General features: G+C 46.5%; 1 pseudogene; it reads right to left on the reverse strand.

Annotated features, from left to right (window-relative positions):
• Nucleotides 1-189: 189 nt before the first annotated feature.
• On the reverse strand, nt 190-338 carry LOC125368864 (annotated as a pseudogene).
• Nucleotides 339-10,553: the final 10,215 nt, after the last annotated feature.

Consider the following 10,553-nt stretch of genomic DNA (forward strand, 5'->3'; position numbering starts at 1 on the left):
GCATCGGGGTCTCGAGGGTTCCCTCTTGGCAGACGAGCGCGCGGCGGTTCGGAGAGTCTTACAACCACCGATTGCCGTGGCGATAGTGGCCGGGGACTCAATTTTAGGCCAACCGCATGCACGAGGCGCACGGGAGGCCATAATCCGCCCCCTCTCGATGTATCGAAAGGGTTGGGGGCGGCGATTACGTGACACCCAGGCAGGCGTGCCCTCGGCCGAAAGGCTTAGGCGCAACTGCGTTCAAAAACTCGATGATTCACGGGATTCGCAATTCCACCAAGTATAGCATTTGCTGCGTTCTTCATCGATGCGAGCCGAGATATCCGTTAGAAGTCGTTATGGTTCTCGAAAGAGGCGACGCGTGCCTAAGGCGCATCGTTTCCGAGGCCTACAGCAGCGTGCTCTTTTCATTTAATTTTCCTTGGCGCGTCCTGCGCCGGGGTTGGTGTACGGCCGACGGCGAGATGAGGGCAAAGGCCCACCCACCCCTCTCGCCGACATCGGGGGTTGGGGGCATGGCGACCCCGCTCCCCTGCAATAAGCAAACATGTTCGCGGGGTCGTTCTGCAGGGCGGGTTTGACAATGATCCTTAGCGGGTTCACCTCGGAAACCTTATTCGACTTCTCCTTCCTCTAAATGATAAGGTTGGGTGGACTTCTCGCGGCGTCGCCGGCGGAAACCGCCCGTCGCCGCGATCGAACACTTCACGGACCATTCAATCGGTAGGGCGGCGGGCGGTGTGTACAAAGGGCGGGGGCGTAGTCAACGCGAGCTGATGACTCGCGCTTACTAGGAATTCCTACGTTGAAGACCAACAATTGCAATGATCTATCCCATCCGATGAAATTTCAAAGATTACACGGGCTGTCGGCCGAGGCTATAGACTACGTTGAATACATCGGTGTAGCGCGCGTCGACCCGAACATCTAAGGGCATCACGGACTGTGTGCCTCAAACTTCCTTGGCTAGAGGCCATAGTCCCTCTAAGAGCTGGCGGAGGATACCTCCATAGCTAATTAGCGGTGAGGTCTACGTTCGTTAACGGAATTAACCGGACAAATCGCTCCACCAGCTAAGAGCGGCCATGCACCACCACCCGTAGAATCAGAAGAGCTCTCGGTCTGTCAATCCTTACTATACGGACTGGTAAGTTTCCCGTGTTGAGTCAAATTAAGCGCGGGCTCCACTCCTGGTGGTGCCCTTAGTCAATTCCTTTAAGTTTGGCCTTGCGACCATACTCCCCGGAACCCAAGACTTTGATTTCTCATAAGGTCGTGAGTCTAAAAGCAACATCGCCGATCCACAGTGGCTCGTTTATAGTTGAGACTAGGGCGGTATCGATCGTCTTGAGCCCCGACTTTCGTTCTTGATTAATGAAAACATCCTTGGCAAATGCTTTCGCGGTTATTCGTCTTTCATAAATCCAAAATTTCACCTCGACTATGAAATCGAATGCCCCGACATCCTGTTAATCATTACTCCGATCCGAAGGCCAGCGAATAGGACGAAATCCTATGATGTTATCCCATGCTAATGTATACGGGCGTAGGCTTGCTGAGCACTCTAATTTCTTCAAAGTAACGGCCGGAGGCTGACCCGGCCAGTTAAGGCCAGGAGCGCATCGCCGGCAGAAGGGACGAGGCGACAGGTGCACACCGCTAGGCGGACCGGTCGACCAACCCAAGGTCAACTACGAGCTTTTAGCTGCAACAACTTAAATATCGCTATTGGAGCTGGAATTCGCGGCTGCTGGCACCAGACTTGCCCTCAAGTGGATCTCGTTAAGGGATTTAGATTGTACTCATTCCAATTACCGGACTCAAAGGCCGGTATTGTTATTTATTATCACTACCTCCCGTGTGAGTTGGGTAATTTCGCGCTGCGCCTTCCTTGGATGTGGTAGCGTTTCTCGGGCTCCCTCTAGAATCGAACCCTAATTCTCCGTCACCCGTCACACCATGGTAGGCCTCTATCCTACCATCGAAGTTGATAGGGCGAAATTTGAATGATGCGTCGCGGCGCTAAGGCCGTCGATCCGTCAATTATCATGAATCATCGGAGCAGCGGGCAGGCCGCGTCGACCTTTATCTAATAAATGCATCCCTTCCGAGTGGGGTTTGTTGCGTATTAGCTCTAGAATTACTACGGTTATCAGAGTAGCGGATACCATCGAACAAACTATAGCTGATTTAATGGGCCATTCGCGGTTTCACGGTCGAATTAGTTCATACTTACATGCATGGCTTAATCTTTGAGACAAGCATATGACTCTGGCGGGATCAGCCGGGTAGCATTCCTTAGCGACATGTTTGCCCGCACGAAGCCCCAACAATCGACAATGCAATGTGCTTAAGGCTCGAAGCGAGGCGTCCGTCGTTCATATTTAGGAAACAATGGGCTAATGGGATGATTTCGCCCTCCGCCCGCGTAGCATTCGCATCCGATAGCACGAGCGACAGTCCATGGGCCACAACGGCCGAAACAGCATGTTTGGAACACAGTCGCTACAATGTTCACGCGATGCCCCGAAGGAGGCACAAGGCGAAATATGGGACGGCAACATCATTGAATTCCACTAGTGTGGGTATGCAACACGGGAACCCGACATTTGCCCATACAAAACATTCACTTGGGCTGGGGTGAAGGATCGCGGGAAGCAATTCGATCGCGAGCACAGGCCTGCCTACCCAAACGATCGTGATACGACTCATGCACCACCACGTACAATGAGCAACAATTCCAATCAGTGAACTACAGCCCCAACAAGCATGTTATGCCCGTCAAGCGTGCCGAAACACCGAATGAAACAGCTGCCCCCATTTGGGTGCGAAGAGTTTAAGGATTCACAGAAAAGCGTGCATCGTCGGCCGAATCAAGCCCCAACCAAGAAGGGTTTTATAAGCTTCCGTCCCACATAGCTCCAGTAACACAACAATGACATGCCTTTGCAGTGGAACATCCACATCATTTCACCCCAAGCCTGAGATCGTCTCCGGCCTCGGCATAAAGATAGCCCACATGCCACCGGTGCCCGTCAAAACATCCAAATTTCCACCAACGGCCCGTGTCCGGCCTCAACAAAAGCACAGACGCCTGCTAGAAATGTATCATCGACCAGATCCAAACTCCTCGCAACAGGGAGTGCGCATAAGCTTCGGCCACAAGGTCAGGCAATACAATTGAATGACATGCCCTCTCAGTGCAACATCGCTAATAACACGCCCAAGCTTGAGATCAGCTCCGGCCTTAACATAAGCATGCGCCCGTGCAAGATTTGCATACGTCGGTGGGATCACGAACTCCGTGCTAAGAACTTTCGCCCACCACCTCAAGCAATACAGCCGAATGACATTGCCCTCAGTGCAACATCCGATCATTAGCACGTTGGAGCACAGCGCTCATCTCAAGCCTCAACACAAGCACAGGCCCATGCTAGACATGTATCATGACGGATCAAACTCCTCGCAGCGGGGAATGCGCATAAGCTTCGCCACACAAGGTCAGGCAATACAATTGAATGACATGCCCTCTCAGTGCAACACCCGCTAATAACACGCCCAAGCTCGGAGATCATCTCCGGCCTTAACATAAGCATGTGCGAGCAAGATCGCATCGTCGGCGGGATACAAACTCCGTGCAAGAGCTTCCGTCCACCACCTCGGGCAATACAGTTGAATGACATGCCCTCATAATGCAACATCATGAGCCCTATATGGCGCCCGAGCATGTAGCTCATCTCAAGCCTCAACATAAGCACAAGCCCAGAGCTAGACATGTATCATCGGCCGGATCCAAACTCCTTGCAGCGGGGAGTGCGCATAAGCTTCTGCGACACGAGGTCAGGCAATACAATTGAATGACATGCCCTCTCAGTGCAACATCGCCTAATAACACGCCCAGGCTTAGAGCTTCTCTCCGGCCTTAACATAAGCATCGCGGGTGCAAGATTTGCATCGTCGGAAGGATCAAAACTACGTGCATAGGGCCCGACACTGCGGCTCGTCTAGCCTCAACACAAGCCGAGCCCATGCAAGAAATGTATCATCGGCCGGATCCAAACTCCTCGCAGCAGGGAGTGCGCATAAGCTTCCGCGACACGAGCTCAGGCAATACAATTGAATGACATGCCCTCGCGGTGCAACATCTGCCTAATAACCGCCCGAGCTCGGAGATCATCTCCGGCCTTAACATAAGCATACGTCCGTGCAAGAGCTGCATCGTCGGCAAGATCGAGCTTGTGTGCCCATGCGAGGCAGATCCAGAATGTGTGCCTCGGCCGAAGGGACGGCGCCTCATGCGTGGGCATCTGCAAGGTTGACTATTGCTTGGTTTGGGCATCTTATGACAATGCATCGCCCGCGTCGTTGACAACCTATTAGCACGCTCTTGCATGGGGTTGGGCCCCAGCGGCTTTAGTTGGATCTTCCATCCATGTCTCGGCCTCGCCCTCTACGGCCATCGGCCGCGTAAAATTCCGTCAATTCATATTCGGGCCGCGTCAGTTCCGTGGGGCTATTATAGGCTACAACACCTCGATGCCTCACTACAGTAAGAAATAAAGCCCATGTATGCCTAAAGCAAGGCGATGCCCATGCTCCATTTTGAATTTTTAGAAAATGGGCCCGGTGGAGCCCACCGTGTCCGGAAATTTTAGACATCCGGGACAGGGCGGAGGGGCTGGGGTGTTTGCGGGCCAATTCTGTGGATACCGATGCCTATCTTGCAGCCCAGACATGCCCCCGTGCCCAGGCTCCCCAGCCCCCCCAGAGGGGTGAGGCATACTGCACCCCTAAAGAGGCTAAGAAGCATGTTGAAGTCTGTCGGGAGGAGACATCATATATTCCACCATCCACCCCCTTAAAAATTCATTTCAAGGAATTTTAATTTGATTTTGCATATGTTAAGAATAATATAATATACCACCACAAAATTTTAAAAAATTTAGAGCACATTTAGTATATTTTTATTTTTAAATATTAAAAATTGAAATTCATAAAAATAGAATTGACATCAAAAATCACCATTTTTGTGTAGGGTATAAAGATATGTCAAAATTATTGGAGTTATCATTGGTACATTTTCTTTAAAAGTGCACGCTCAACTTGTAAGATATTGGCTTAAATGGCTACTTTGCATGTGGTGGTCGGGCTACGATAGACAACCAAGTAGCAAACTTAGCAATCAATGATCCTCTTGATTTCATAAGAATTTTACAACCTTTCGGGCTTCCTAGAACATATTGGGGCTGATAGATTGTTAGGAAAAGGCTATGGGCATCAAATGTGGTGGTGGCGGAGTGCCACATGCAGGCCGAAAACTAGCAAAGAGGTTCACGCGGTGATTTCTCGCCAAAGAGGTTCATAGGCGAGGATTGTTGCCCCCGTCTGGCACGCCCAGCGAACGATGGAGCTGCGAGGATGCGCTGCCAACGGGCCCGCGCCTGCGGAGATGCGCTGCCAGCGCGCGCTGAGGCTGCGAGGATGCGCTGCCAGCGCGCGCGCTGGGCTGCGAGGATGCGCTGCCAGCGCGCGCGCTGGCTGCGAGGATGCCCTGCCAGCGCGCGCGCTAGGCTGCGAGGATGCGCTGCCAACGGGCCCGCGCCTGCGAGGATTCTCGCCAACGGGCCCGATGGGCGCGCTGCCTCGGCAATGGCTGGCTGGCACTCGAGGATTTCTCGCCAACTGGCCCGACGGGCGCGCTGGCTCGCCAGCAGTGGCTGCCTGGCGTGCGAGGATTCTCGCCAACTGGCCCGATGGGCGCGCTGCCTCGGCAATTGGGGGGCTGCCACGCGAGGATTCCTCGCCAACTGGCCCGACAGGGCGCGCTGGCTAGCCAGCGGTGGCTGCCTGGCCTGCGAGGATTCTCGCCAACGGGCCCGATGGGCGCGCTTATTCGGCAAGGGGTCGGGCGCGAGTTCCTCGCCAACTGGGCAGACGGGCGCGCTGGCTCGCCAGCAGTGGCTGCCTGGCGTGCGAGATTCTCGCCAACTGGCCCGATGGGCGCGCTGCCTCGGCAATTGGGGGCTGCCGCGAGGATTCCTCGCCAACTGGCCAGACGGGCTCGCTGGCAGTGGCTGCCTGGCGTGCGAGATTCTCGCCACCGGGCCCGATGGGCGCGCTGCCTCGGCAATGGGGGCTGGCAGGCGAGGATTTTATGCCAACAGGCCCGTGCGCAAGGATACCGATTATATCACGGGGCCGATGGGCGCTGGCACGCAAGGATTTCTCGCCTACGGGCCCGTCAGGATTTTTCGGCGACGCGGCAGGCGGGCCCGTCAGGATTTTCGGGACGCAGCAGGCGGGCCCGTCAGGATTTTCGGCGGCGCGGCAGGCGGGCCGTCAGGATTGTCGGCGACGCCTTGCGGGCCCGTCAGGTTTTCGGCGGCAGTCAGGTTTTTAGTGGTTAATCAATAATTTATCAAAACCAATGATAAATCGCGTGCGGATACAAATGAATTAAACACAATTTAATTAGAATGGGAGATGGATCGGTTTCGGCTTGAATTCTCTTTTAATAAATTCAAAGAGAAATAAAAGCGCTTCGGTTTGTTCGTACGTCGATCATGGGAAATAATCATCACTTCATCCATCCCATTTTCTCTTTAACACAATAAAGAAAAACTCTACATAAATAATTTTGGTATGACATGCGAAATAGTCAAATCGGCTTGGACTCCCAAAATATATTGAGGAAAAAGCGTAGGCGCTCGGTGTATGAATTCGACGATCAACTTTGTTATCGGGCCGACTTCGGACAGTGTTTTAGAATGGCGGAATATTTTAATTTTAACTCGGTATAATTTTATTTTAGACTACAAAAATTTTGTTTATAATATTAGAATGTTATTGAGGCTATTAATTGCTTGTGTTGGGTAGTTCAAAAATAAATCAAATTAAATTGTTTGGATTGTGGTGTTTTGGAGTCGGGAAAATACCATGTCGATTCTTGTGTGACTCCACATTTATTAAATTCCGGCATGTTTGATATGTTTTTGGCAGGTCCTGGACCCATTTCACGGGGGGTAAATATCCGTAATTTGGGGAGATTACATCAAATTTCGTGAGAATCTCGGTCCAATTTAATTCTAGGCGGTCGACCTTAGGGTCTAAGTTTAGGAAGAATTTTCGAATGTCTATTAATTGTATGTCCTTTGTTATTAGATAATTCAGCCTTCCTTGGCTCCACAAGGCGTAGGAGGCGGTTGTGGGCAATCGTCTGTGAGTTGAAGTCATTTAATCTTTGCGCTATTGCTAGTCCGATTTTAATATGCTATTTAGAATTTGTGCTTAATATGATTATTAGTATCGCAAAATAAATGATTTTACTTGATTATTAATATTTGAAATAATATAAATATTATTATTAGTATGTTATAATAAGACAAAGCGTTATTTTTCCCTCACAAATTGCACGTTGTTTAATCTTAAATCTTTAATCTTTATTTTGATATGTGTTGGAGTTCAATAGGATAATGATATTTATTATATGATGATTGCAATTGGGAAATGTGGCTTGTAGAACATCTTGCTTTGATGGTTATCAGGACCGTCTTGCCGGTAATGATCATGGACATGTAATAAGATATTTATGGGTTTGCCACAGTGAGCATGGCTCTACGGGCTGATTTGTGTAAATTAGATAAGGTCACAATTAAGACGAGCATTGCTCTCGGGCGCCCGGCTTATTTGGATACTTAAGTGACTGATCGGAGGTAAGGTCCACGGTCGAGCATTGCTCTCGGGCGTGATCTTGGATTAAGAGAGCCAGAATGGCTACTAGATTTCTTATTTGGATACAAAGTAACGAATGGAGAGTAAGGTCACACAGTCGAGCATTGCTCTCAGGCGCCGATCTTATTGGATTAAAGTGAATGGCTACCGTTCTTATTTGGATACTTAAGTGACGGTCCCGGAGGTAGGTCACAGTCGAAACATTGCTCTCGGGGGCATGAGTCTTATTTGGATTAAGAGAGCAAAATGGTACATTAGAATTTGGGGTTAGGGTTCTACTTAGCCACACGTCCGTGAAAGTAAAAAATGTCTTTATTTATTTACACTCTCTTCTTTTATCATTTTATTACTATGGTGTATGATTATATATTATGATTGCAATTATATTCAGAAATTGGTATATTGTTCCCGAATAACTAATATATCATGTGAAGGTTGTAATAGTCCTTAGATTATTTGATTTTGACTCACTCTAGACCGAAGGGCCCTGCTTGTAATTTTTTCAGGTGATAGTTAAAGACCTCGCCATCATGACATTCGACAAATTGACACTTCTTCTTCTTCGGACTTTGTAATTATCTTGTACTTCTATACTTGTCATTTTTACCTAGAGTATCCGCAGGCAGGGAAATTCTAAAATTTATATAACTATTCGACTCTGTTGGTAGTATGGTGATTTATTATGCAAGACAATTATGACTACTTTATATTTGGTTAATTGTATAGCGTGGATTTGCGGGTTGTAAGGCTTACTACTACGGTTTTCGGGCCTTAAGCCTACATTCTTATCCTAGTGAATCATTACGGGCCCCAAGTGGGTCGTGACAATTTTCCCATACTCACAAATATAACAAAATTACGGGATTATTTTCTTTGATTGATAAATATTCTCGTGTTACGGGTTTGTTTTCTAATATTTATAAATATACCCCTCTTACAGTTTGGCTTCCTCATATTAAATAATTTACCCCTTCTACGAGGCTATTTTCTCGGACTGCAATTACACTACACATACGGGGTTGTTTTATCGGATTCATTAATATACACATTTTACGTGGTTATTTTCTTATATTCATAAATAAACCACTTTTACGGGGTCATTTTCTCATATTAAATTATTAGCACTATTATGGGGTTGTTATCTCAAATTCATAAATATACACGTTTTATGGGATTATTTTCTTATATCGACAAATTTATCCCTTTTACGGGTTGTTTTCACATATTATAAAATTAACCCATTTATGGGGTTGTTTTCTCATACTCACAAATATACCAAAATTACGGGGTTATTTTGTTCGATGGATAAATATCCCCGACACGGGTTGTTTTCTCATATTAAGAAATTTACCCCTTCTACGAGGCTATTCTCTCACACTTGAAATTACACTACTTCTACGGGGTTGTTTTCTGCCTCATAAATATACATATATTTGAGGGGTTATTTTCTTATTATTGATAAATATACCACTTTTATGTGGTCGTTTTCTCATATTAAATTAGTAGCACTATTATGCCGTTGTTTTCTCAAATTCATAAAGTTACACATTTTACGAGGTTATTTTCTTTTATTGACAAATATACCCCTTTTATAGGGTTGTTTTCTCATATTATAAAATTAACCCATTTAAACAGTTTGTTTTCTCATACTCACAAATATACCAAAATTACGGGATGATTTTCTCCGATTGATAAATATACCTAGTATTATGGGGTTGTTTTCTCATATTAAAAATGTACCCCTTCTACGAGGTACGTTTTCTCATACTGCAATTACACTACTTTTACGAGGGTTGTTTTCTCATATTCATAAATATACACATATTGCGGTGTTATTTTCTTTTATTGATAAATATACCACTTTTATCCGGTCATTTTCTCATATTAAAATATTAGCACTATTGTAGGGGTTGTTTTGTCAAATTCATAAATTTATACGTTTTGCTGTGGTTGTTTTCTCTATATTATAAAAAGTAACACATTTAAAGGGTTACTTTCTCATTCTCACAAATATGCTAAAATTATGCAATTATTTGCTCCGATTGATAAATATCCCCATACTACGGTGTTGTTTTCTCATATTAAAAGATTTACCTCTCACGGTAATGCTTTCTCGGACTGCATAATTACACTACTTTTATGGGGTTGTTTTTCGGATTCATAAATATACAAGTTTTACGGGATTATTTTATTATATTTATAAATATACCACTTTTATAGGGTCGTTTTATCATATTAAATTATTAGTACAATTATGGGGTTGTTTTGTCAAACTTATGCATTTACACGTTTGTTTTGTCAAATTTATACATTTACACGATAGTAGTGGCGGCCAAGAAATTTGGGAAGGGCAACCACAATGTCAATATGTAAATAGCAGTGGGTTCTTTGGTGTAATGTATGTTAGTGGGGCTTGCAGTAGACCATCTCAAATTTAGGAGTTGTTGAAGTTCCTCCCAAATCACACCTCTCAAGTCTTTGATTACAACATTCTTGAGGATCTTAACGTCTTGTTTGTTGGCTCTTTCATTTGGCCATCTCTTTCCGGCATCTCGATCTTTCTAGATGCTCTAACATGATTTTGATTCTCGAAGAAATAGGCGCTTTTTCCAACCTCCCAACGCTCTTGCCTCTTCTAACTCATATGAGAGTCTATATGGCTAAAAATAAAAGGTTAGTACGATGCATTGGATGCATGATGCACATGGTATGCACAAGGATAAAAAGAAAGAAGGTTAGCACACACGCAGTGGTATATAATTCATCCTTCCAACCTTATTACTCCCGGGATACTTTATGGTAAGTCTTTGTTCTAGGATTCT

Source organism: Ricinus communis, unplaced genomic scaffold, assembly GCF_019578655.1.
Source record: "Ricinus communis isolate WT05 ecotype wild-type unplaced genomic scaffold, ASM1957865v1 Ctg21, whole genome shotgun sequence".
Taxonomy (NCBI): domain Eukaryota; kingdom Viridiplantae; phylum Streptophyta; class Magnoliopsida; order Malpighiales; family Euphorbiaceae; genus Ricinus; species Ricinus communis.